The sequence below is a fragment of the Euprymna scolopes genome, chromosome 20 (assembly GCF_053919585.1).
Source record: "Euprymna scolopes isolate OS-2025 chromosome 20, ASM5391958v1, whole genome shotgun sequence".
NCBI classification, from domain to species: domain Eukaryota; kingdom Metazoa; phylum Mollusca; class Cephalopoda; order Sepiida; family Sepiolidae; genus Euprymna; species Euprymna scolopes.
In genome coordinates, this window is record NC_136501.1 from 87366437 (window position 1) to 87388461 (window position 22025).

Below are 22025 nucleotides of genomic sequence, written 5' to 3' on the forward strand. Positions count from 1 at the left end.
CATTTATAAAAATTTATAAAAATTTATAAACATTTATAAACATTTATAAAAATTTATAAACATTTATAAAAATTTATAAAAATTTATAAACATTTATAAAAATTTATAAACATTTATAAACATTTATAAACATTTATAAAAATTTATAAACATTTATAAAAATTTATAAAAATTTATAAACATTTATAAAAATTTATAAACATTTATAAAAGTTTATAAAAATTTATAAACATTTATAAAAATTTATAAACATTTATAAACATTTATAAAAATTTATAAACATTTATAAAAATCTATAAAAATTTATAAACATTTATAAACATTTATAAAAAATTTATAAAAATTTATAAAAATTTATAAAAATACGACAAAAAAAAGATTGAAGAAGGGTTTGGTCTCTTTAGATGATCGTTGACGCGTTTCATCAAAAAGTTGTCGCTCTGTTCCACCTCGATGATCATATGGCGATTAAAATACTATTTAAAATGTAACGCGACCATCACGAGCGCACCTGGAAATTTGTAGTGCAGGGAGAAAAGTCTGGTGGTCACGATTACATTTTGACACGATACAAATAATTCGATCACATCCGGCCCAACAGGGTATGGCTTTTAGTTTGGTTCACCTCCAACAAAACACACTGACATTGACACGTAAATGGCTATTGTGAATTCAGATCTATACAGGCATATGCAGCGAGGTGTCTGTTCACATACATTTAAATTTCTGCATGTTGATACATTTAGGGTTACAGGGAGCAGGGAGCGAATTCCGAAACCTAGCAATTTAAGGAAAGAGTAGAACGACTTTCCAGTATTAGAGGATCTAAACAGTGTAGGGTGAAATTTTGCTGATTGTTGAGTTATTCGGGGGTATTTACATCGAGGGGACACCAGTACTATAAGTTCATCAGGGCATATTCCATTGAAGTACTTGTAAAAAAACACAAGAATGCAACATGTCAATAATGGAACAAAGTCTGGAGCTTCGAAGATAATGTCAGACCTAATAGATTTAAGACCCTTTTAAAGCCTATCAGAGGGAATATCTTGTTGGTTCTCCTGAAGCTGATGTTTCCCTGATTCTACTTTCACTTTTATCGCTCACATACCTCTAGTCGTGGCAGCGGGCAGACATCAGTTAATATTTTTCTACCAAAACGGTCATTAAAAATTTTTTGTTGTTTTTTTAAGTTTAATTTATAAAACTCACTATGTCTGCCTGTCTGTCTGTCTCCATATTTCCAAACTCTATCTCTACTGAAACTAAAAATCGCAGAGCGGCGCTAGAGGCCTCAAGTGATTGGAGTTTTATGGGTCTTTAGCCGGTTAAAATAGTTTTTAAGGAGTCAAAAAGGGGCCAAAATTGAAAAAATCGTTATACATTTTTTTACACTCATCTTAATCAGTTTATTTCTGTGTCACGTTGGTACAGTGGTAACATCACCAGCTTTGAATGCTACAATTTTGCTTTCGATTTCGATTCTAGCTAATGACACCCAAATACTTGTTTTTCACGTTTGAAATCACGACTATAATAATACTAGCTGGATGACCAGCGTTGCCCGGTCGTATGATATGCTTAAACATATTATTTTAATTTATGCAGATTGTATATGTATTATTATAGAATCAATCCTCTATTGAATATTATATATTACGAGAAATAATTTGCCCGGTAAACTAATTAAACAAAAATATATATAATGATAAATTCTGTCTTTGTATCTTTAGAATATCACGTTAATCGATATGTGGGCTTGACGACGAATGTCCTAAAAAGTTACTTCTGATTCATGTTTAGTTTAAAATATGAAAACGGAGAAATGATTTGCGCCGATTTTAAATAGTACTTATTCTTTATTGTAAATTGAACTCATTAATAAGAAAAAAATCAAAATAAAATGGTGAGGTATACCCGGGATTGAACACGGGATCACTTGATCCGTGATACTTATCGGATGGATTTCTATACAAAACATATCTAAGAACACTGTCAGACATATAAATTAGCTTTGTGTGAAATTTTCAAAAGATAGACTCAGCTGTTTCGGAACCTATGGGGAAGGAACTCACACACACATGCATACACACACATACACACACAAAGTGATTTTTATATAATAGTAGAGATATATGAAATCTGGTCAAATTAAAATATCATATTTAAGCATATTTTACGACCGGGCAAACCGGGTGCCTTCCCCCCCACTAATATTATTTATAAAACTTACTATGTCTGTCTGTCCTATGTCTGTCTGTCTGTCTCCATATTTTCAAACTCTCCCGAAACTAAAAGTCGCAGAACGGCGCTAGGGGCTTCAAATGATTGGATTTTTATGGACCGTTCATTTATGGGCCCTTAGCCAGTTAAAATAGTTCTTAAAGGGTAAAAAAGGGGTCAAAATTGAAAAAAATCGTTATACATTTTGTACATTTATCTTAGTTTATTTTTATTCAGTTCATATGCAAGTGACGTTAGTAGAGTGGTAACGTCACCTGCTTTGAATGCTACAGTTTTGCTTTCGGTTTCGATTCTAGCTGATGGCACCCAAATACTTTTTTTTACTTTTCAAATCACGACTCTACAATAATATATGCGAAATCTGGACAAATTTTGATATCATATTTAAGCGTATTTTACGAATGAGCAACGCCGGGTACGCCACCCGCTAGTTTTTAAAAATAAAAAGTAGTCTTTTATCAATGTCAAAGCGAGAAAAACTCAACATTATAGATATATAGATTATTATTAACCATCATCAACATCATTAATGTCGTCTTCAGCTTAGTTTTGATCACTTCTGGGGTTGGAACCGTTCCCTGGTTGGCTTTTTATTATATCACTGGTTTAGCTTTGTCACGCAGGGCCCAGTGACTGTTGTTGTCGTCTCTCAACTATACTTTTTTGTTTTTAGAGGGATTGCCTTCCTTTACTTTTCTTCCATTTCCTCGAGGCTCATTCTATCGCTCGAGATGTCCACCTGTTGTCTATATATCTCGAAAGGTGATTTGATCATTTATGTTTAATCGTTTATATCGTAATGAAAATGTGGTCTACTACAATTTTCTGTCGGAGCCAGGTGTTCCTTTTTCTTTCACATAAACTGATGCCGGGCATAATGCGTTTCGTTTTGCGTTATGTCATTCTTAGCTTTTCTGTCCTTGCGTTAGATGCTCATGTTTCGCATCATATGATGTACTCATTGAACCTTTTCCGTTGAACGTTCATAATAGACTTTATGCTCTACATAATGTTATCTACTTAGGAAAAGGCTGACCATTCCAAGTGCAATTTATCATTTAATTTCAAACATGATATCAGCATCTCCTCTTACCATCTTCCCTACATAGATGTAGCTGTCAATTTCATCGATGTTTTCACCGTTTAAAATGACTGTGGCTTATATGGCATGTTTGTTGAGTATGACCTTGTTTTTTTCTGTGATTTTAAGGTCAACTAAATGTCTAGCATTATGAATGCGTTAACAATCCTTTCGCGGTCTTGAAATTGTGTGACTTGTGGCCATGACCTTGTTGACAAATTCTAGAATGACAGGTATTTTACTTTTATGCTAATATCCCTGCCTCCCTAGTAATTTTTGATATCGTAGAACTGCTTACCAGCTGACTATAACATGGTTGATTATATAATTAAAATCTACTCAAGTTCGACCATTAATTTACTGGCGGCGTAATTTACTAGCAGTGTAATTTATTAGCGGCGTAATTTATTAGTGACATAATTTATTTGTGCCGTAATTTATTAGCAGCGTAATTTATTAGTGACATAATTTATTTGTGCCGTAATTTATTAGCAGCGTAATTTATTAGTGACATAATTTATTTGTGCCGTAATTTATTAGCAGCGTAATTTATTAGTGACATAATTTATTTGTGCCGTAATTTATTAGCAGCGTAATTTATTAGTGACATAATTTATTTGTGCCGTAATTTATTAGCGGCGTAATTTATTAGTGACATAATTTATTTGTGCCGTAATTTATTAGCAGCGTAATTTATTAGTGACATAATTTATTTGTGCCGTAATTTATTAGCGGCGTAATTTATTAGTGACATAATTTATTTGTGCCGTAATTTATTAGCGGCGTAATTTATTAGTGACATAATTTATTTGTGCCGTAATTTATTAGCAGCGTAATTTATTAGTGACATAATTTATTTGTGCCGTAATTTATTAGCGGCGTAATTTAAGCTACATTGCTACCGAGACGTAATGCGTTACTGTGATTATGGGGTCAATGTATAGTGGACATCCTAGTGGGAAGTTGAGCAACAAGATCTTTGTTTTCATTACGTTTACATTTCTGCATGTTGGTCCAGTCGGTGAGACTAATGATTTGAAGGGAATTGCAATAGGCTGTTCCACGTTTGGAGACAGTGAAGACATACAAATTTGCTGCTTTATCGGAGTTATTTACTTTGAGGAGTACACGTGCAATAAGTTCGTCGGACACATTCTGCGGAAGCACTTGTTAAACAAGCAAAGGAATGCAACATGGCGGCAATGGACGAGGCTAAAGACAATGCAAAACCATTTAGGTTAAAACCTCCTTTTGAACTCTGTCTCAGCGTGTGTAATGTCTCACTTTTGTGTGTGTGTGTGTGTGTGTGTGTGTGTGTGTGTGTGTGTGTGTGAGACATATTGCAATATATATGCCACTTTTGTGATATATATCCATTGTGATGCACGATCAGCAATTCCCGTATAAAAACTCCGGTGACTTAATGAAATAAAAATAAAAAAGCCTTAATCTGAAAAATAAGACTATAAACAGCCTCGACATTAAATCCTTATACAATAGCATCCAAAACTAAGGAACACAATTTTAAAACCTAATATTTGTTAGAAATAACAACTGTGAAAAGCTGGAATTAATCGTTATCATCCGTAATAACATACTAAAATTTGAATCATTTGCAAAGGCTAGAAAAAGAATTATAACAATTATATATATATATATGTGTGTGTGTGTATGTGTGTGTGTGTATGTTTGTGTGTGTGCGCGCGCGTGTGCGTGTGTGTGTGTGCGTGTGTGTGTGTGTGTGTGTGTATTGTGTCAGGTCATGTCATATGCTACTGGTACCATGAAACCCAGTACTACCTGCCTAAACTGGTTCCCCCACTAAACTTGTTTGGTGAGGAGGGTGGCTAGTCTCCCTGAACGATTAAAAACAAGACCTTCCAAAGGGCGAATGAACCCTTTTTCGGTGTCAACGGCCAACTAGCACCATGTGTATTTGTGTGTATGTATGTGTGTTGGGGTGGAGAGGGTTCCCGTAAGCCGTGGTGAAGGCAACCTTTCTAGGAGAAGCAAATCTTTGATTTAAAAAACCATAAAGCGGGTGACCAGTACCCGCATTAAGCTGGTCTGCAGTTTAACTTGTTGCTGGCTATCTTGCTCTTGTTTATTGCTGGATCTCAACATTTTGAACAAAGAGAGAGAGAGACTTAGCTGTCGTACAAAGCTAAGACTGTAACATCATCTGTATATAGATGCTCCCTCAGGGATTTGTCTATAAAAATGGTCCTGTGGCGATGGAAGTCATTTTTGGGCTCATAGACTTCAAGTGTCTGAGGGAGTGGCACTCGTCTGACAAGACGTTGCAATCATCATATGTATATGTGTGTGTATGTCTGTGTGTATGTTCGTTCTCTATAGACACCGAAATGGCTGGGTCGATTTTTTTTTAATGTCAGATAAATATACTTTACGTGTCATGGAGTGTTTTAGATGCGTATTATATTGAAATGCCTCCGACAGGTATCGAAAATCGATGATCGAAAATTTCGACTAAAGAAAGAACGGTATGATTTTGACCAAAGTTAACGCCCTTATACAGCCTAACATCACAAGTGCATTTTAAAGAAATTTTATATATTATCACGAATTGTAATAGTTTGAACGTGTTGCTTGCTTGAGAGACCATGAAATATATTCGAACATTATGAAAATAGAAAGCCGAAAATAGCATGAACTGGTGACTGAGTGTCACGTGTTAGAAACCTGTGGCGTCACTTTCGTTAAGGACACAGACAACCTGCAAGTATTTCAATCCTTAAAACCTGTTTTAATCGTGGAAAAGCAAAATAATCTTAAAAATTTCGGCGAGTCAAAATGACGCAATATATTGATTCACACATAAAATTGTCCTACTTTTCGGATTGTGGTTGTTGTTGTTGTTGTTGTTGTTGTTGTCTCAGTAACATGCAAAGGAGAGCAATCACTCATATTGAAACTATCTCTCTTTTTCAAAATATTTGTCAGCACTAGGATTTATATTTTATGAGTCTTTGGGGCAGATACAATTCAGCAGTTGGACACGGTTTTTACTAAGGAATCACCACAACTGCCAAATTAAATTGCAAATTTGTCTTGTAAATGAAATCGATCTAAGGAAATGTTTTAAGTAGATTAGAATAAATAGTGAATGTGGTATTGTGGTGACTGTCAAATAATAGTGAAATGATGAAAGAATGAAAGGAAAAATGCTTTAACGAATTTGTCAAATGCGTTTAGTCAAGATTAGAATAAACAGAGGATGACCCACGACCCCGCCATACGGAGAGATACGCTTTCGATAGCCTAGTGACTAATCTGTAAGAAAATGTGTTTATCTGTGTTTAAACAATTCTTAGTGTAGTATCTGTTTCTACATTTCGGCATAGGTACCCGGTTTCTCCAACTGGAATCAGATGTTTCTGTTCGGCCCTGGAGGGGAGGGGCGTCCTCCCAGGCATTACTTTTTTTGGGAGGGGATTTGTTCGCCTACACACAGTTCGCTTGAGCCACCACTACTAGAAAATGTTGATTGTCCGATCACTGCAAATTTTGCATCCATCCATAATTCTCGCATCCCTATTTAAGGGAGCTAAATCCATATCTAATGGTGTTTCAATGGGGAGCGGGATAATGACTGGAGGGGGGGACATATAAATAATAGTTCTAAGATCGAATTGTTTGTCTTTTTTGACAATAAATTATTCAATATTTTTTTTTTAATGCGTGTATTTATTTGCGTATTAAGAAATATACGTACTGCCATGCTGTCACAAGAAAGTTAGTAAACAGGTGTTTTTTTTTCGTGGCCCCAACCCAAAACCACATTTACAAATGAAAAATGAAATGAAAAAGCAAATAAATTTCAGGCTTTGCTCTATTCTAATTTTCATGGCAAGTGCTCGCCCGAGCTCCAATCTATGGCTCCCTCTTGCCAAACTTTCAAGAAAAATACTCGTCTAGCTGAACCCGCTATCAATAATTTCCCCCACATTTTACCTGTGCCTAATCCTAAACATAGATTCCATGAACAAAGTTTCTTTCCGCCTATGAAACTGTTACGTTTGCCTGCTTTCCAGCTGACTACAATAGGGTCGTCTTTAAGTTCAATATAAACAAGTTCTTAATGAGCTGTCCCCTGAAGTAATCCAATTGACCAAATTTCCAGTATTACAGCGATATTGTCCCATTGACTACCGTACACTCGAGTGGCTTCCGACCCTTAATATTAGGTGACTCCAATAAAAAAAAAAAAGACAATCACTTCAGATGTATTTCATCGCTTGAAATGAATTCGAAAAGAAATCTTCCATTAATGTAAACAAACATTTTGCAATTCATCTTCCTAACCAGATTGCCTCCAGTAAATCCTGCTCCTATAACAGAGCAATCCTTTACATTTCAGCGATAATATGCTTTTTGAGGGTGAAAAAGGTAATATATATATATATATATATATATATATATATATATATATATATATATATATATATATATATATATATAAGACAAAAGTTGGAGTTTTACTTTAGGTCATCAGAAATGACAACCGTGATTATTTTAATTTATATTTTAGTAATGCATTTTCATAAAGAGCGCATGCAAACATTAGCGGAGCATAATATTTTTCCGTAATTTTTGACGAAAAGTATACATAAATATGATTCCTATCATTTCAATCCCTAACGAGTTAGTGGCAATGTGTCTTGTTTAGGTTGATTATTTTTTTTAATCAATCAATAGTAGGTTTTTTTTAATGTCCTTACAAATGATAAATGTGCCAATCAAATTACAGATAGGTTTTCTACACTTTATCAAAAAATCCTCAAATTGGACAGAGATTCACTCGCCTAAATTTGGCAACAGTTATTCCATTGATAGTAGATTTGTAGAGATAAAGAATAGCTTCAGATGTGACAAACTATTTTTGTAGAAATAGAGAATAGCTTCAGATGTGACAAACTATTGAGAGCGATAGAGAGAACCGACTTCATGCAATGCAAACAGAGCGATATGAACTCCAAGAAAACCATCCATGAAAATCTCAAGAGGAAAAGGGACACGCCTACGATTGAAAGACATGAGCTTAGTCTTAACATGATTAAGCGAAACAAACATTTTCGTACCCGAATTCAAAACTTAACCTAGGTCAACTTCTAGATTATGAACTCCAAGAAAGACCGTAATGTTTCAGAGTCCATTTCTTATCGAGGAAAGAGGCATTCATGAGACTCTCTGAAGGCAAAAGGACATTCCAATAGATCCAAGAAAGATGAGCGAGAAGCAGCAGCAGCAGATAGAGCGGTGTCATCAGTATAGATGTTAATTTTCTGAATATCTAGATAAATAGTGAGTGTGAAAACACTGGCGAAGCATGTTTTCTTCGTTGTTTGTTGGCAATAGGTATACACTAATAAAAAAGAAAAAACAAATTTCAGTAAGTAAACTGCTTACCTTCAGTTATTTTGTAAATGAAACGGAGCGGCTTTAAATGATCCTCACTTCAAGCCTCATTCAAACTGCGACACCGACGTGACCTACGATCGGTTTATATGCATTCGTCAAAATTGATAGTCCCTCCCCTTTTTTACCTTTAAATAATACTCCCCCCCTCTCGATTTAATCGATCTTCATTCCTTTTGTATTCGAAGTTATTGTTATAGATGCACAATTTCTATTGGTTGAATCCTAGCGAGAGAATGGGTGCGGGCGCACAATAAAATTATAGTCCGTCTATTTAATAAAGAGCAATTGAAAATGTGGTTATTATGCATGAAAGTCATTAGGGATTTTTCTTAGATAACAAATATTCACACAAAAACATCTGTTGTTTTGTGTTTATTTGTTTATTTATTTTAGATTTTATTCACAAAGAATAAAAAGAAGGAAAAATCTTAGGTGACAAATGGATGCGAATAATTAGTGAATAGAGTAAACACACATATATATATACATACAGGGAGGGAGAGAGAGGGAGAAGGAGAAAGAAGGAGGGATACTAGAAATGATTTAATCAATAATGACGTGTTATAATAGCCACGTCGGTATATATATATATATATATATATATATATATTTGTGTATGTGTGTGTGTGTGTGTGTGTGTGTGTTCGTTCGCTATGGACTCGAAAAGGGCTGGGCCGATTTTTATGAAATTCCACATGTATGTGCTTGGCAGTATTCTTAGATAGGTTTTGTATTGGAATATCTTCGATAAGTATCAGTAATCGATAATCGAAATAATCTGATGAAAGAATAAACAGCTGCTTTTTACCGTATTAACACTTTACACAGTTTAATATCACGAGTGCATTTGAGAAGTTTTATTACCGCACAAGTCGAAATGTCCGACATATAAAATCAATAGTATGGTCTTTGATATGACAGGCAAGCGTTCGAAATGAATATTTATGTTTAAAGCAAAATTACACCATGATGCTTGTCTTTTTTTTTAAATTTTAAACTGAAATTCCAGCTGTTATCATCGAGCAAGCAGTAAGGCCATGTATATAAAATCAACAATAGGTGTTTTGATATGACAGGTTCGAGTCCAACTTGAATGGTTCTGTTTAGAACACAACTGAAGCATGATACTTGACGTTTTCCAGTTAAACATTTATGCTTGTCATTATACATACAAAATACTTTATTTCGTTACTTGTATGTAAATTCCAGTAAAATAAACTAATTTTCGATAGCAAATACGCGTATTTCGTTTCAGATGTCCAACGTTTCATATTTCGCATTTTTGATTTACTAGGTTATTTCAACCATAAACTGAGCCATAGAAACGCGTGACTGGGTGTAGCTATTATGATAATAATATATCCAATGGTAAGGCCCCAGCTTGTGGGCTTTGGAGAGTGTGGAGCCACCCTTTAATTACCATTGCTCCCAAGTCCACTCTGATCCGGAGTGATAGTACCTGTTAGGGTCCCAACTTTGGGTTAAATAGAAACCGACTTGAAAACAAATATATTCTATTAAAAATGTTTTCATCCAAATCTTTGGATTCGGCATTAAATAACTCGAAAAGGGTTGATATGCCGTAAAACAAAAACAACCATCTTACAGACCGAATTGGCAATGGCTCTCATCTCCTCCCTGATGGCTTCCTTAAGTTCCGTTATGGTTCTAGGTTTCCCTGAGTAGACTCTGTCCTTAAGATAGCCCCAAGGAAAAAAAATCTGGGGGGCTTAGGTCCGGGCTAAAATCAGTCTTGAGTCTGATCACTCGGCCTCCGAAGTTCTCTTTCAGCCAATCTCGGGACAGGTTTGAGGTGTGAGAACTTGCTCCGTCCTGCTGGAATCAGAACTTGCTCATGAGCGACGGGTAGATGGTCTGGAGCTCACTCTTGAAGGTTTTGAGGACCTCCACATACCGCTCCTTGGTGACTATCACTGCTGCGCCAGATTCTTCGATGGAGATTGGTCCGATGATGTCTCTGGCCGAGATTGCAGCCCACACCGTGCACTTAGTAGAGTGTAGGAGCTTGGTGGCTACTTCATTGGGTCTGGAGGACCCCCAGAAGACATTTGTCTTGGAGTTCGCCTTTCTATCAAGATGGAAGTGGGCTTCATCTGAGGTCCAAACGAGGTTAAGGAAACTTGGTGTCTCCTCGATCTTCTCGAGCATTTTGACTGTCATAGCCCTCCTCTGCTTCTTGTCTGAGGCTGTAAGGGTCTGCAGTGTCTGTATTCTGTATGAGTAAGCCCTGATATCGTTCACCAGCACTCTCCTGCAAGTCTCACGGGACATACCGAGGGACTGACTTCGCTTACCCACAGAGCGTTTCAGACTCTGCTGAAGAGACTCTCTTACTCTTTCGACAAGCTCGACTGTTCGCTTCTTGGGACGTCCCGAGTGGTTTGGACGGTTCTCTCTGGCGGCGTTGAGGTTCTCCACGGTCCCATACTTCTCGATGTGGTCCACCCAGTTCTGAATTCTGCTTTTGGATGGAGCCTTTTCACATTCGAACTGACGCATGAAACTGTCCTGGGTTTTCTTAAATGAGCCTGTCTTGTAGTAACATTTAACACAGTGTATTCTTTGTCCCAGCTTCCACTGGGGTCTTGGTGTACTCACGGTTGTTGATTCTGCAATGTCCTGTAAAATAAGGGCAATCGGTGAATAAATAATGGATATCACATAAAGTGTACACGGGCCCGCTTTTTGGGGGTCACCCAGTATTATACGAAAAATAATATGATTAATATGCCAATATTAATATAGTAATTTATGCCAATATTATAATTTTTTACTAATATTTATATTATAATTTAATGCTAATATTAATATGCAATTTTATGCCAAACATTATATGATAATTTTATGCCATTGTTTATACAACTTTTTGCCAATATTTAATATGATAATTTCATACAAATGAAAATATTAATCTGATAATTTATGCAAATATGTATATTATTATTTTATACCAATATTTATATGATAATTTTATGTTAATATTAAAATAACTTTATTCTAACATTAATATGACTTTATGCAAATATTTATATTACACGTTTCTGCCAACATTAATATAAATTTACGCTAAAATCATATGGTCATTTACGGCAATATTAATATGATAATTTTATACAAATATTAATATGATAATTCCATACCAATATTAAAATGATGATTTTATGCTAATGTTTATATGATAATTTTATGCCAATATTAATACAACTTTATGTCAATATTAATATGGTAATTTATGACAAAAATCATGATAATTTGATTCCAATATTAATGTGATAATTTTATAATAATTTTAATATAAGTTTATACTAATACGATAATTCATGCCAATATAAACATGATTATTCTATAAAAAATATTAAAGGGATAACATTATTATATAAATATGCAAATCGTAATATGTTTATATAATGCAAATATTAATAATCACCCACAATTTGGTCACAATCTGATATTCTTACAAATTTAATGTATGGATTTCATACTCGTTGATAGCATTAACTATGATTCTAATAACTTGTTTGTGAGTTGGCGGAGGTATGCGCTCCTACAATTGAATTATCATATTGGTGACACCTCTAAATATCACGGTGAATCGCATTACACGTGTAGCAATAATTAATGGGACGAAAACACAGTTATATAGGACAATTGAAGCATCCACGCATGTCCCTCAACCTAATTTAGACATGGATTTAATGTGGCCCATTGATAAAAGATTACATCAACAGATATTTTTCAAAAAACATCTGAATATTACGATGTCAGAAAAAATGTTATTGTGCGTTCTTGACAATTACGTTTCATATGCTATGTATATTCATTTTAAAAACAAGCGAAAAAAATACGAGGTTGTTTTAGTTTTGGGGACTTTTAGTACATTTCAACAGGATTTTTACGTAATGTTTTCATGAACAAAATGTTATTTATGCAAGCTTTTCTGCTCTCTTTTCCTTTACACAGCTTTCGCGTTTAATTCATTCTATCTTCTACTTCTATTCCTAATAGTCAGCGACAAATTAAATGTCTGTAATAGATATAAAATATGAATTACCTTTTTTCTTATTTTTCTTCTCCATTACTGACTTTGCAGTTTCTTTTCGTAGTCGTTTGTCGTTTCTTTACATATACAGAAAGATGACACAATGGTGACATTTTCTGGTTTTTATTCAAGGTTTTATTTTGTGTAGAATGGACTAAGGAGAGAGAGACTAATGTTATTTTATCTAGTTATTTACTTCTGAAACTTAACTTTCTAACTTAACGAAATACATGTCTGGCACGTGTGGCACAATGGGTGATAAACTGTTCTGTAATTGTGGAGAGATGCGCAGAGACAAGCAAAGGCAGATCATCTAAAATGTCGGGCCTGCCAACTTAACAGTTTGATAGGTGATGTTTGCGACTCGAGATTGTTTATGCAATCAGACTGACAGTTGTTCATAAAACTCGTCACCGAGCCTGTTATGTATGCATATCTCTCTTCCTTTTCACTCTCTTTCTCTTACAAAGAAAGGTAATTGAATAATAATTGCTTTAAACAATCGAAACTTAGATTCCGTGCGCGACGAACACATAGCAGTTTTGCTCCACCAGTGTTAAAATAAAAGATCTATGCTTCTATATAAAAAGATGCGTTGTTCTCTTATTCTTTACAGCGTTCAATATATTATACAATCGTTAATTTTCGGCAACAGAGAAGCGATCCTTGCCATTTAATGCCGACGATGGGTGCTGCCTGTAACGACGGAAATAATAACTCGGCGACGCCCAGACCTACCAGCTAGTTATAGTCGACGTCATAACGACCCTTGTCCGAAAGAAAAAATGTCACCAGGTTTGTAGGACGTAAATTTTGAATCCTTGATTGCAGTGTGTTTAATGCAAGTTTGGGTAATGTTCGAATAAATCTTCATCTTAAATGTTATGACAATATAAGTCTTGAATCCTTGGTTTCTAGTGTTGTGACTTTGCATGACCGTAAGACGTTAAATTTCTAAGAAATGTGCGACTTGCAAAATATTTTTAACCTCATTACGCAAAAAACGAACTCATAATCTTAGACGCTGCAACTTGTAAAGCTTCAAGGTAAAACTATGTTGCTTGAATGAATCTACTTCCTCGAAACTATTGTCTCTATTTCCCCATTGAAACCAAAATATCATACTAAAAACCTACGTATGGAATATCAAGCGTCGCGCGATTATCCACGTCACAGAATCAACACGACCTCAGATTATTTTCTCAGTAAATTCGGATCTTTGAAAGGAAATTTTTAGTTTGCTATGTGTAATTTTGTTGAAAGATTATTCGTTAAATATTTCAAAGTTCAATTTTACTGCGATCATGTGAACGTTGTTTCGAGAACAGCTTCATTTGCAGCAAGGAGGAAACAATAATCATTTTCGAGAGAGGAAACATCTACAAACGAAACCAAAACGATGTAAAAAAAAATTACAAGTGTATATCGAATTTTAATAAGTCAGTAAAATACGAAATTTTATGCCAATCATAATGCATTTCATGTAATCTTGCAAAAAGATGGGTTGTTAAAACGGTACGTATTTTTACAAGTTACCGTATTGTTACAAATCATCCACAATCTGGATTTCATGATGGGCAGAGGTTCCTTTTATAGTCAGCATGGTGAACCTGGTCGGCATCTTGCGATGTTGGCCAATCCAATTTCGCCTAACAGAAATACAAAATATCAACTATAAGCAAATAAATATGATTGGACACAAACTAAAGAATGAAGGGAGGGGGAAGTGAACTGCAAAGGAAATTAGACTAATAATGGAGTGCTATTACAGAAGAAAAACACACACACAAGAGGTTCCATTACACAATATCAATTTTCAAAACAACCTTCTACAAACCGCGTTCTTTTTTATATGAATGTCCGTTGCTGGGTGTGACTGTCAGTAAATAATGTAAACATTAAATAAAGTATCCATGACCTTTCAAAAATCAAATTATCCGAATCTTTTTCGTGTTTGCGAAAAGAAATAATTTATACGGTCACAAGTTAGGAAGCCACACCCGAGTTAGTAAAAGAAACCGCATGTGCTTTTGGATCGATTTTTTTCCCAGAAGGCTTTTTAATGTACTAATAAAATAATTATAAAAACAACTTGGTCTTAAAAGTCCAAGTATATTTAAAAATCCATTCAAAATGCATATTTTATAAACAAAAGATCGTAAACATTTGATCATTCAGTTATTTATTTTATCGAAGTCGCCCCCAGACAAGGCATGAAGCCACTTGATATAAGGAGCTAAAAAACAAAAGATGATTAATAAGTAGATCTGAGATGCACATTGACGTTAGTCTTGTAAAGACCGAGACTAAATAGATTTCGTTAGGGGACACGTCTTCGGCAATCATTCCGAAATATAAAGGTTAATTTAGAGCACCAGGCTCTCTTTTCTCAAAATCGATATGGTCTTCATCAATTCTAGGAAGTGTACACCACCAGGTATCACGTCCTCCTTCGTGAAGGTGTTGATTTTATATTTCGGAATTTTCATGATGAGATGTTGATAATTTGTATTATTTTGATTATTTAAAGTACTGCTTGGATTAATTAACACTTTATCCGTTGCACCCCAGGTCCTTATGGATCGAGTAATAATCAGTTCTAAGTAACAGTGATTGGATGCTGAGTGCTCAATCTTCAATACGTACGATATTAAGAATATTGTTAAAAATTAAGACTTCAACCTGGCCATGGCTGGCGAAATGAGAACAATCAACTCCCGGAAGTTTAATAAAAAGTTCAGTTCGAAATTTCGTTAAGGTTTCCGAGTTCAAATAGACGCAAATGAAGAAGGTCGGTTACATCGATCGAAATGTTGTGAGATAACGTCTAAGATAGAAATGATTTATTGCCGATCGAGACAACTCTGTCAGTAGTGCTGACGTGTCTGTTCAAAACTACTTTTTTTATCCAGTCAGTTTCCCTCACTTTCCAGCAGTTTAACGCATCTTGTTGCAACTAAAAACAAGTAAATACTAAAATATGTACTAGACTTAATTGGTCATTTAGTAAATGTCACCCGCTGAATCATTTAGTAGATGAAACACACTTGGCCATTTAGAAGGTGGCATTCGCTTTTTTGTCACTTAATTTACAAAAGTTCAAAACTGATTCATTCAAGTTGTGTCCTGCCTGATTCAGGCATTAACGGCTATGCTTCTTCATCTATTTCGTGAATCCATGGTTGCTCATTATTCACAAATCCATTCACGCTGTTTTCTCGAAAGAGTTTGATGTATTGCCACAGCTTTCTTTGCAGTTGTAAAGACAGTAGGTTGCAGTTTCTTTCTGTCCGAGCAGTGTCCATACTGGGCGATTGTCCTGGCCATTGTACCCAAAGGGATCTTCTGCCCAGCATAATATGGAACTCTAAGCAGAATTATTCCTGATTGCTTCTGTATTACATCAGTCACCTGCTCTCCATGATCTCACGTTACCCTGATCGAGGGTGGGTGGGTGAAGTGGATTCTCGACCTAACTCAGGGGTCTCCCACAAACTAGCGGAGAGAAGGAATTACCTAACTTTTCCTTTGGCAGCAGTCCTGTCCCACCACTCTGTACTGCGCATAGTATTCCCAAATGGTCAGCTATTTTAGTACTGACCAGGCTCAACGTTGCTTAACTTCAGTGATCTTGCGAGAACCAATGTGCCAACGTGGTTATGCCGTATATATTACTCTATTAGGGTAGCGTTTTTATTTTGAATTCCATGGGATTGTTAAAAATAAATTTCACTAAATTACATGAAAATACTCGACTCCAAAATTAATACGGATCACAGCCCATTCGATGTTTTCTCTCTCTTGTCTTATTTCTCCTCCTCTGCGTTTTGTACTTCCAAGAATCAAATAAAAAATAATACCTGACGTGGTTGAAACTTGCCACGTCAACTTTTCACTGCGATCACTTCAAATAAAATACGCCCATGGAAAATAAATTCTAAAAGAGAATTCTTGTCATCCCGCAAAAATTATAAGATTCTATCTTGTAAGGGAAACTCTCTGGGTTCAATCTCCGATGGACGACACACGGGGCAATCCTTGATTTTTTTTATTGTCGATCTGCATGATGGCTGCTACATTTAATAGACGGCGCACGTTTGCTTGTAAGACCGCTGCTATCGGTTTAATAAAAGATTTAAAAAATTAACAGGGGAAATATGTGAAACTTTAACACGTATAAGTAAATTAACAGTAAAACCTGACTTTTCATCAGCTTTTAAATCATTTTGAAGGTGGCAACCTTCCGTCTACTAAGTCGATGGTTTCCTTCGTCTAGTCTGGTGCACTGCAGCACCTGCTGTAGCTGTACAATTCGAAGATGAAATTGGCTTTCCGGACGCAGGTCAGGGCGGTTGATAAGGAGACCTAGGTCTGCAGAGTTACCAGTGTCTCCCTATCGGCGTTGCAAACAAAGTCTGATGGAAAGACAAGCCAATACGGTCGGGGCCAGCGCAACTGCAGGAGTTGCTGAAAAGATGTTGCAGTGTTTCACAATCCGCCTATCCGGACTCCAAACTAGATTTTTTTTTTGTCAGGGTTTACTTTCTTAGTCTTTGCCTTTCTCAAGGCATCCACAAAGCAGTGGAGCTATTTGGCCATAGCTGGTGACAATTTTAAGATATTTCCAATTTTGATGAAAATAATGGACACCATCTTTGTAGTTTTAGTTGTATCAAAATGAAAGCGAAATCTTTAAGTGATTTTGCTTAAAAAGAGTCGGTCGAAAAGAAACGCTAATTTCGTAACGGTGAAAATTTAGAAAATATTTCCAATTTTGACGATTCTCATTGTAGTTATCTATATATCTATAAAAGTGAAAATGTGTGTGTGAGAACAACTTTCAATCTATACACTCCGAACATTTTTATCTACAGACTTGAAATTTGGTGTATAGGGTATTCAGACATGTGGAAAACTTTTTAATCGGTTTTCATCCGGAAAAAAGGGTTGCTAAGGAGTCAAAATTGAAAAATTGGTACGTGGGGTCATCTTTTTATCAACTGTTTCACGGGGTTTGAGAAACTTATTAAAGCCTGTGGCAAGCTGGTCTAATGGTTATCGTATTTGAATCACTCTTTTAAGGTTTTAGTTTCGATTTCAACTCGCGTATTATTTTTTTTACTTTACTCACAAGAAGTGAACTATATTGAAAAAAAAATACTCGCATGCACGTCTCCATTTCTTCTGTTTTTTTTTATTTCATCCTTTAAAGGAATTTAACGTTACGAGCTAACGTCGGACACACACACACACACACACACACACACACATATATACATACATGCATACATACATACATATATATATATGCATATATATATATATATGTGTATATATATATGCATATATATGATTTGGAGGCCTTACTTCTGGAACCACCTTTTTACTATGTAGCCAAAAGGTTGTATACGTTTGTCTGATTAGCCATTGAATGAAGTTGAAATATATACGAAATGCGTATAGCAATTGTTTTCAAATTCAGACAGCTGAAACATCTGACGTTATAAAAAATACGCGCACTGTGCTCGGACACTACTCATACGCCGGACAGTTATGAGAAAATTGAAGCGTCTAAAGAGCTCGTTCGAGGGTGTTTGCTTTCTTGCCACTACACCGCATCCTTATTCAATTGAGTGATAACCAACGATAAAAAATGGGTTATGTATGAAACTCCCAAGCGTTGTCTCCTCAGTATACTGTTCCTCACAGAGCAAGATCGACCATGCACCGACGTAGAGTTATACCTTGTATTTGCTGAATAGGTCGTCAAACCGTCACTGTGGACGTATACTTGCAGCAATCGAATGATGTTTTTTTTGTTTGTTTTTTTTACATTGGCATCACCACTTATCAAGGCCAAGAGGCCACTCGAGGATAAGTGTTAAAGAGTGTACAGTAGAAATTGGACAATATAGTAATCGTTAGTAATGGAAATTCGGTAAATTTGTTAACTTATATGGAACGGCTCATCAAAAAATTCTTTACGTTAGACTTGAAGACAACCATATTGTAGTCAGCTGGAAAGCAGGAAAACAGAAGACAATTCCACAGGCGTGCAGTTCTAAGAAAGAAGCTTTGCTCATGGAATCTACGTTTAGGCATAGATAAAGAGTGGAGGAAATTAGTGATGATAGTGTTTTCTGCTAGACGGGTGTTTCTTGTGAAAGTTTGGCGAGGGGGACCATAGATTGGAGTTCAGCCGTGCACTTGCCATGAAAATAACGATAAAGCAGAGACAAACTCGCAACATCTCTTCTGTGAGAAAAGAGATCGCAGGAAAGAGAAAAGGACATCCCCTACGATGCTAGGAAATCTATTTTGAACTCTATCAAGACAATAGCTCCTGCCCAAATGTGGCAACAGTACTCCATCCTTGGACGTACCTGGCTCTTATATAGATAAAGAATTGCATCAGCAGTGAGATATCTACTGGATCGATAGAAGGATCCCACCAATTTTCCAGCGGCCTTGGCAACGGACTTAATGTATGTGTTCCATTTAAGATCAGGAGTAAAGGTCAAGACCAGAACCTTGTCAAAACATGAGGCCTCCCCAAGACGAGAGCCATTCATTTCAATTGATGCCAGATGGGGATCAGAGCGTTGACGATGTAAAGATAAAAGCTTGAGTTTAGATGCATTAAAAGTAACAAACCACCTCTTTCCCCTTTGTACCACTTGCTCAAGATAAGAGGAGAGAGAATCAGAGAGTACTTGGTCGTTTACGGTCTTAGATGTGCTACCATAGATAGTAGTGTCATCAGCATAGATGTCTATGAATGCTGTAAGCATGTGATTTGGAAGATCATTAATATAGATCAGGAAGGAGTTGGGCCCAGGATGGACCCCTGAGGGACTCCAGCATGAATACTGAGAGCTTCTGATTTCTGCCCATCAACCACTACTCTTATAAACCTATCAGAGAGAAATGATTTGATAATTGAGAAGACATTTCCAGCTATACTGTAGCTGGAGATCTTGGGAAGTAAACCTTGCAGTAGGCATTGCACCAGAAGGTAAATCGTAAAAGTGTGTTTTTCCTCCATGAAAACGCCAGGTTGCATGTCACGCGAGTGATCAGCTATACGATACAGCAACTTGGTTGGGAAACTTGGTGCCATCCACTTTATTCGTCTGACCTTACGCCATCCGATTACCACCTCTTCCACTTCTTAGATAATAATCTTCGTGCAAACCCTTCACTAATGAAGCAGACTTCTGCCAGGCCCTCGCGGATTTCTTTGCGTCCAGATCCCTAAAGTTATCCCGCAAGATGGATTGAACAGCTGGCAACACCTTGGTAGAAAGTGCTGGATGCTCATAGCGATTACTTCGAAGATTAAATATAAGTTACACATTTTTTGTTTTGTTTTATTTTTTCTTCACTTTAAAAACGGACAAGATATGTTGGTTACCTTGTATATAAATATATTTAGATTTTGAATAAGTTGATATAAAATAATGATTTTCTTTGTTGGAGGCATTTTTTGTTTATCTCTCAATGTCATGGACAACCTCAATTTAAGGGCAGTAACTGTCCCTTTTCTGATTGAAAAGAAGATAACTCTACCTTAATATTATTTTTAGGCTGGGGCCCCACCATTTGCTTATCCCGAAGCTAAATATGCTGGTTTATTTGGTATGTGATATATGGTTGGTCATTTGATATATGTCATTGGCGAATTAGTATGTGATGTAGCCTTGGCTATTTAATAGATTTTATACAATTGTCAAATTAGTATGTGATGTATGCTTAGTCATTTAATAAAACTAAATACGCTATAATATTGTGAATATTTTGTGGGGAAATCCTTAATCAAAATATACGAGTGGCGGCTAATCACGTAAACAGTTTTGTTGGCACATCGTGAGTAGTCAGCTCAATTAGTCGTGACGTCTCTCTATAGTAGTAATAATGATAACTATTGCAGTGTATAACTATGATATATATATCTCCTATCTTTTCTTCCTCTTGCTTTTTCTTGTTGTTAAGAATTGTAGTCGTAACAATTGATACACCATTATTTTCTGTTGTTACTTTCATGTTATTATTGTAAAATTGTTTACTTGTTAAAAATAAAATCATGTTACATGCTGTGGATTGCAAAACATACCACATTATTAATAATACGCCTCAGTAACGAAGGAGTGCTGCGAAAATACAATCGATTCTGTAACAGATCGGCAGCTAATCTTGGACAGGGTTAAAAAATCCAATCTCTAGGTCCCACATTATCAACTAAGCTCCAATTCTTTCCTCGTCACTCCAATACTGCATCCCTGTCCATGTTTTATAAATATTTTAATGAAACGTCTTCTGTTGAACTCATTACAGTTCTGGCCCTTTCGATGTACGCCCCACCCCCACCGGAAAGTCTTCTACTCTAATAGCTTTTTTCTTTGAACTGCTAGGCTTTGAAATCCCCTCTCTGTCTCCTGCTTCCCTGACTGTACTGACATGCAGAGGTTTAAATGTAATGTAAACCGACATCCTCTTTATCTGTCTGCATAGTTCCCTATAAACATGGTTCCAAATCGTTGCAACTTACGTTCAAGTGGCATTATACCTTGATGTGGATGAACAAAAGTAAAAACAAAAAGTTGTCCTCCTGTCATTTCCTAATATTTCTAACTCTAACCTTAACTATTAATGGAAAATAATTTTTAAATAAATCGAGTTGTAAAGTAAACATGTGGCGTCCTACGTCATTATAACCCACGCCTAAATAATGAAACTATCGAAAAAATTAAATATCATTGTCTGTTAGGCAATATAAGCTTAGTTTTCATTTATCAGTTTACAGTACTTCTGCAATTTAAAGCCCATTTTCTGTGAGTTTCGCTCGACAACGCCCGGCAACACCCGGCAACGCCCGGCAGATGACGGAAACCGCTGGATTATACCAAGCGAACGGAAGTCAATAAAAAAACGAAAAAGAAAAAGAAAGAAAATAAAACAAACAACCTACCGTAATAATTTCATAGATGTTACTGTTATATTTATTTTTATGGCAACTGTGTTTCTTTCTGTTTTGGGGGGGGATAAAAGTTTTGTTCCTTTGAATTAATGAACAAATATATTTTTTGTTTTAATTAATTGGAATTCATTATTGAGATGCATATTATTCATTGATTTATTTATTGCGAACTATTATCCCCATCTTAGTTGTTGTTTCACGACGTTTGGACCAACTATTCC

At 35.8% G+C, this 22025-nt stretch overlaps 1 protein-coding gene across 1 annotated transcript in view; it reads right to left on the reverse strand.

The window, feature by feature from the left end:
* LOC145241531 (glutamine synthetase 2 cytoplasmic-like) overlaps positions 1 to 8894 on the reverse strand; it is a 31975-nt gene extending 23081 nt beyond the window's left edge. The window contains exon 1 of the mRNA XM_080104575.1: positions 8756 to 8894. The gene's annotated coding sequence lies outside the window, so the exon portion shown is untranslated. The remainder of the gene's footprint in view (positions 1 to 8755) is intronic.
* Between the last annotated feature and the right edge of the window lie 13131 nt (positions 8895 to 22025).